At 48.5% G+C, this 7,500-nt stretch overlaps 1 protein-coding gene across 3 annotated transcripts in view; it reads left to right on the top strand.

The window, feature by feature from the left end:
* Positions 1 to 7,500, top strand: part of LOC126581324 (GATA-binding factor A) — a 34,802-nt gene that overhangs the window by 22,527 nt on the left and 4,775 nt on the right. The gene's annotated exons all lie outside the window — the stretch shown is intronic.

Raw genomic sequence — 7,500 nt, 5'->3', positions numbered from 1 at the left:
TTTCACTTTGTGTTAAACTCTACTTTTTTAAGACTTTCTTTCGTTCCTACTATGATGATGATGATGATAAATGATACCTAACAATGTTTAAACATTTTCTATTTGAGCATTTCCCAAAGCTCAGTTGTCGGTAGATCCATTTCTCTAAAACGGATTAATGTACATCTATCGAATCGTACGATTTAAGCCTTTAACGTACGTAAATCCCTTGCTCAATCAAATTTCGGTCATCGCCTTTTAGCGGAATCCTTCGCCTGTTTTAGTCCATTTGCTGCTTCAGTAACTAATTAATGTGGTGCGCTTGTGCGTATATCTCGAGCGTTACTAATAAAGAAGCGAATAGTTTTAATTCCCCAATTTCCCCAGGAATTCCCCAGCAATTGTTGTTCTAATGTCGTTCTGCTCGCTGGCAGCCATGCCGAAAATGCATATTCTAGCCGCGAGTTCCGTCGGAGGCTAAACATTCGGGATGGGGGTTTCGCTTCCGGAAGCAGAACCAACAGCGACGGTTCAAAGGGGTTTTGCCGCCCTGGGAGACACACTTTATTGATGGCCGATCGTAAAATTGCTACGATTTAGTGTCCCGATAACAATTCAATTTCCCAGCAAACTCGGGCAACCGAAACAGCTGGCATTAGTGTTGGTCCGGGCCTTTTGGTTGGAAAACATTATTTTCCACTTCTTCCCACCTCGCACGCAGGCCCGAAAAGCAGAGCACAGAATGGACGACTTAACTAGATCAAATCATTCCCGAAACAAGCGTGGCGCGACGGTAGCGACGCCACGTCCGCGCGAGTCTAACAATTCCTCGGAATGCCGATCGACGGTCGTAAAAGTCTTGTTTGTACGCTTCCGGTGGTGATGGCGGTGTGTTCGGAAGGGTGCGCACCCTTCCTATGTTTTCCTTTTCCTCCAGCGAAAAAAAAATGGCCGCGATAGCAACGATGAATTCCGGAATTATTTACCACCAGGTGGCCACGCACGGCGCGCCATTCCAAGCTTCCAACTTTAATTTCTCGCCTCTAATTTGATCCACGAATTGTTCCGCTTTCCACCTTAGCCCCCTTTTCCGTCGTGGGGAGGGGAGGGTTGAATTCTAAGCAGAGTAGCCAGAGTGGTGGCAGAGGAAGAATTATGACGACGGAACATTTTCTAGGAATTTTCAACCGACCTCCCTTTTGCCTGAGCCACCTGTGCTGCTGCTACCGTGTGTTCAAGCGGACCTCCACCTCCCCCCTCCACGGCTCCAAGGTGCAGATCTTCGCACCGACGGTCAGTCAGCGAAGGAATCACACATTAACGGGTTTGATTGCGTAGATTGGTGTATCAGATAAGTTAATTGCCCCGTTTTTTGGCTCGTAAAAATTAAGAAATCACTTCAGAAACTCAGACCTCAGCCACCAAACCAAGATGTTCTAGTGTGACCGGCTGGCGAATGCAGCTGATAAGCGCTCCGAAGCGCCTCGTCACTCGCTCATTTCACGCCAAGCCGAAACGCGAAGCTGAACATGGCTATCGTGCGGTTTGAAATTGAATGGTGAAATGATGATGATGATGATGATGATGATGATGGAAGGAAGAAATGTAAAATGGCCGACGGGGCTGATGTGGCGCAGTTCTAACCCGGAGCAGAAACCGACCAACCATTTTACGACTCAATATCCAATGGCACGGACCCTTCGTTTCGGAGGTGGTAGGTGGGGGCTGCAAGTGACTCACCAACGCTCCTGAGGCTGATCACCCTCAAAAAAAAAAAAAACGGGGACAAGGCAATAAAGTTTAACCCACAACGGGATGGTTTTGTCGTAAAACGCGACGCGTTGGCCGCATCTCGGGGGCGCATGCAGGCGTCCTATCGGACCGCGTTTTACGATCAAAGTCGAAGATGATAGGCCCGCCATGACGGCTGCTTTGAGACGATTTTCGCCTAGGCCTAATCCTGAAGCCACTTTTGTGGTGGAACCAGGGCCCGCGACACACCGGGGGGAGGATGGATCATAAAATTATGAACACATTTACCGCTCGTTCGGTCGCTCACTAGCTTTGGCTCCAATATTGCGGTGCGAGAATATATGGCAATTCAAAAAACAATGAAATGTTAAGCATCTGCCCGCTTTAAGATCGCCGCGTTTATCGCTAGTCAGGGGAGTTTTTGGAGTGTTTTTCGGGTTGATGGAAAATGGTAATTCGTCCATTTCGGCGGTCAACTCTCTCCCTCTTTTCGGTATCGCTTTACCCGTCGCACTTAGATGGTTAGTTTTAGTTGGGTGAAAATGTGTACAAAAAGAGGGTCTTCCGCTTTATTTTTTACGATCACATCTGCACTTACACGTCGCTTCAAATGCGATCATCGCATCATTAAAATATGAGAACGTCAAGCGTATTTGTATGCGTGATGCAGTGGGAAGCGTTCGTTGGTACATCTTTTCATTTCGTTCTGGTTCTGGGGTTCTGGTGGGCATCATTCACATCATCTTCATCCTACTTCTCCTTCTGCTGCTGCTGGTGCCATTTGTCAACGAAGGCGAAAGCCGCGCAAAACGCCAAGCGACCAACGATAAGCGGCCTCCGGAATGGGCCGCCGAGCTCGATTCGTGAAACCTGAAAATGGGATCATATTTTTCATCGACTTATAATTTATGATGATACCCTCTCGCATCATCATCATCATCTCTCTCGCTCTCCCCATCTGCAATGATAAATCATTCGCAGATCACACCGCGCACTGATCGCGGTGAGGTGGAAAATGAAGAAAATCTTCGAAAACGAAACCAAAATGATTTATGGTTTTGCGCGAAGAGTGCAAAAGCGAGAATCGAGCGTCGTCCTATACAAAACAACAAAAAGAAAACCATAAACGTTGAAAAACAAATTCTCCACCGCGGATTGAAACGCGGAACGCGAGTTCTCATTGGTTGGCGCTTCACGACGACCACAACGACGACGACAACGACGACTCGATTCTCGATTCTCGGCTTTCGTTCCGATTCGTGCGTTGGTGCGACCCCCGGGCGCTGATTGGCCACGGCCACGCGCGGAGTGGAGCCGGTTCTGCGCCAAAGGAAGCGAGCGAGCCCTTCCAGCGACGCATGCAGACGACGACAACGACGGTCGCCGTAGCAGTGGAAAGGTGCATCGACACGGTGCTGCAGCTCTCGATGGTGCGTCTTGGCCCACCGTCCCACACCACCGAGCGGACCGAGTGGCGCCTTGTGGCACTTCGATAAGAATCCCTAATGGAAAGAATCTGTTTTATGTTTTCGATCGCTCGCTGGTCGCTGCTCGCGATCTCTTGCTGCTGCTGTTGCTGCTGCTCGTGACATCCGCGGTACCGAAGCCCAAAGCGCAGTTCTTATCGGTAAAAACGGGGCCCATTCCGTCCATCCTTTGGTGGCGCAGGAATTGGGGTGAGAGTTGAGCACAATGGAAAACAGCTTGTCTGGTGACCCGCCGGGTGGGGGGAGCAGATCCTACCGTGCAGATCGGATGCTGATGCTGAGAGCATGAGCCTCCCTCTTTTGGGAAGGTTTTTTTTCTGTGTCTGTTTCGATAAAGCCATTCTGTCCCCAGGAAGGGACAGAAGGTGGATGCTTAGCTTAGCGCCTTAGCGCACGATGAAGTGGATCAATGATTCATTAAAGATGATTAGCAGTGAAAGCACATTTATCAGTGAACCCGTTGTCGTTGTCGTTGCTGCTGCTGTCGCGCGCTGAAACAGTGATATCGGTGGACGGATAGTGGCCACTATCCACTCATCCGGCAAATCGTCCGGCGTTATCGGTTTGGCCCGGAATTCGTAGAACCGTCGACCGCCAATGGGTCGTGTGCAGGGCCTAGGGCCAACACTGGTCGCTGGCACACGCCCCGCTTCACGTCGTTTCGTGGTTCAAGATTTGGTTATCCCCCGTTGCGCCCATATCGACACCGATAAGGGTGGCCAAAGGCGGCGGAGGTGGCCGAGTCAGGGGCAGCTCGGTGCAGCAAACGCACATGCACACTTTGTTTTATTCTTTTTTTCGAATGGTTTTTCGTGCCGTTTGATTTCTAGGAATGCGACAGAACAGAAGCCGTCTCTTTGAATGAGTCTTATCGAGCATGGCTTTCACCGAACCCTTTGGTGGACTGTGGCTTGGTTGATAGTATAGACGAATATCAGGAGAACGTTGGCCAGGGTGTTCGATAGTGAAGTAAGAGTGAAATGAGTCATACAACTTTGTTTTCTTTAGAATGTTGACGAGCTATAAGAAGGATACATATTAGTCAGCTTTCCTTTTGCAGGGATAGAAGCAGCATCTTTTGATCTTCCGAATTCGAATTTGATGCTTTGCATGATGAACATCGTACACAGTTGGTTGTCACAAGTGATCGGTTAGTAGAGAATTTGACAGAAATTAACATTCTCTTTGCATGTGCTAACATATCGTTCAATAAGTTCTGGGACTTTTCACGATTTTCTCCATTTTCTTACCATGATGATTTAAACGATTTTTGCGATTTTTCATTTCCAATAAGTCCCGGAACTTATTGAACAATGGAGATGGGAAAGCGATCATGAGAGAAATTTGCGTGCTCCTTTTGTGTCCGTCATATCTGTGAAGCAATGAAGCGCTTTTTTTATTAGAGTTCGATACGAAATCTGGAATCGAATTCGACAAAAACTCCGACCGACGAACGTTGCTGGAGTTCCACGGTTAGAATCGAGCGCAGTCGTTGACAGTGTAGGAATTCTACAGGTTGCGGCATCAGGCGGTACCCTATTTGAAAGTTTAATAACTCTGTCATTTTTCATCCGATTTTAGAAAATAAACCAGCTTTATCTAGGTTATGCTATGCCCTTTATTGTGCCATACTTAAAACATGATTTCGATGAAATGATCGCATTCAGTTGGCATACAAAACAGCGACCCTTTTTCGGGCATTTTGCATGATATTGGACAACATTTAGGGAGTCAATTTGAAATTGCCAAATAATATTTGCATTAAGTTGTTTCATAGCCTTCAATTTGTTCGCAAAATTTTATTTTTCATACAGACTCACAGAAAAAAAACCAGGACCGTCATATACGGCAAAGAAGGAAACCACCATTTACTCATCATTCATTGCACGATCGCAGTTTCCACTATTCAATGTAAAGTGTGACAATTTCAGTCCGCTCGTTTAACGTGAAGTGATCCATTACTAAAATGGCACAGACTAAAGTTTCAGAAACTGACCTAATTGTAAAAATCGACTGAAAAATGACAGAGTTATTTAACTTTCAAATAGTGTAGCGCCTGATGGCGCACCCTGTATGTGCCTCCTCACGGTACATTAGACTCAACAGCTTCTGTGATATGCTTGACATTCACATACAATTTATTGCAACTAGTGCTCAAAAAGCTAAGTAACGTGTATTTCAAATGAGTTTAAAGGTAGCCTATAAGATGCTAAATCTATCTAAAACAGTACTACTGGATGTACCTTATTCCTCCTAATCGATATCTAATCTTTGATCGCCGGAATTGGTCGTGGAATTTGGCAAATTCTGTCTCACCGGAGACATCAAATCGTTGATCGAGAATGGGTTTACACTCCCAGAGATGCTGCAATCTCTCCACTAAGACCAACACTATTCAAATCATACAGCTGTCGATCCAAAAACAACTAAAACACCGATCAATATTTGCTGCAACCACACCAAGGTACTAAAAAAAGGGAGAAGGATCAATCAACAGACGGCGTACGGTGGCACAGTATCTGTAACCCCGAGAGCGGCGCCACAAAACACGTGTCACCTGTCAGCCGGCGGACAAACACGCCAACGATCGCACGGATCTTGCGTCTTGTGATAGCCATCAGCTCCGCGCGATGATAAAGATCTCGTACCGGCTGATCACGCAGCGTGTTAATTGTTTCTCGCGCCACTGTCTGTCTGGGTGTCCCACACGACTCCTCGTTTGGTTCGATCAAGTGTAATCGGACTAATGGAATGGACGAATGGTTAATGTAGGGTGCACGTCATGGCCCTTCCAGGTCGTTGAACTTGACGAAATGAAACGGGTTGACAGGGTTTCGGTTCCGCGAACGACAAAAACGGAATAACGGATGCTACTGCGGAGCTGTCTGTGCGCTGTTGGCCGGGAGTAAAGACGATAACGCGTACTTTGCGACACCTAATGACAGCACGCCTGCCAGGTGTCCCGACAGCGAGCCCAATGGAAGGTAAAATGAGCCGCTCGATCCGGAAACTCGACGTGGCCCGTACTTTTGCGGTTCGTTGCGCAAAGTTTGTCACAGGAGGAACACACGAGGAACGCTCATCGTTTTGCGAAACTCATCCATCCGTACCGTAGTGTAGTGGTTAACTGTGCCGCGGTGCGCTATCGGCCTGTAATGCTTATCGCCGTAATGCTCTGGTGCTGGTGCTGGTAGGGGAGTGTCTCTGAAGTGGGCGGAAGTAGAAACCAACCGCGCCGGCACCATTGTTCGCTCGATATCGCTGCTGCTGCTGTTGAAGCTGTTGCTGTTATCCATGGAGTACGCTGGCGAGCGATATGCTGGTCAGAGGATCAGTTGATCGCAGTTGATGGTACGCAGGTTCGGTGGTGGTTCAGGGTCCTCTCCCTCCCTCGTTGCTTTTATGACCGTCGCCAGCACGTGTTGAATGGAATGGGGGCCGTTAGAACGTTGCCTGCTCAAGCGATAACGAGACCGTGGAGGTTGGCATGTTAACAAGCTCCATTTCACGACTGTCGCCGCCACCGCCATCGTCATCATCATCATCACAAGTAATTATGTTGCGTCGTGCGAACTTCGGGGGGTTTTTTTTCGCGCACTCCGAACTACTTAGCGGGACTGATCGAACCTGCGACAGACGCTTTTACCCCGTGGACACCTTTGACAAATGCCAAAATGGGTTTGGTTTTGTGGCCGGGGGGGAACACACCGCACACCGGAACATGAACTGTGACATTTCGCGATGGTTGCGCGAAGGTGGCCAGCAAACGAGAACCAGAACCAAGAAGCACCACCTCTAGCACCAGTCCGCGATCGGTGCGCGCGATCTGCTAATCTTAATGCCAATTTATGGGCTTTTGATGAGTGATTCGGCGGATCGGCGGTCGCGCATCGCGGCATCACGATCTTGCATCATTCCGATCGCGGATTGCTTTTTTCGGCAATCGTGTCCCCGGGGTGTGTGTGCGTTGGACGCCATTTTCATTCGCTCCGAGGAAGGAAGGGGACGGCGTGACTGCTATCAGCGTGCAGGATAACGATAAGCACTGAGATCGTCGTCGCTACACTCGAGTGGGTTTTTTAGTTCGTGCTGAGTGAGGGTGGGCTGCAGAAATGCTTCGATAAGTCTCCACGGCGGGCCGACGGAGCACGTTCCAGTGGGATTTAAAATAGATTCTGGCCACCGGCACCGGCACCGACAGCTGCACTGATCGGCAAGCGGTGCCAAGCTGTGTTGATGGATAAAGTGTCATTTATTAGAAAGGCTGAGGTTAGGTTTCGCC

Source organism: Anopheles aquasalis, chromosome 2, assembly GCF_943734665.1.
Source record: "Anopheles aquasalis chromosome 2, idAnoAquaMG_Q_19, whole genome shotgun sequence".
NCBI lineage: Eukaryota > Metazoa > Arthropoda > Insecta > Diptera > Culicidae > Anopheles > Anopheles aquasalis.
The sequence above is the reverse complement of the archived record's forward strand: the minus strand, read 5'-3'. Positions and strand labels throughout refer to the sequence as shown.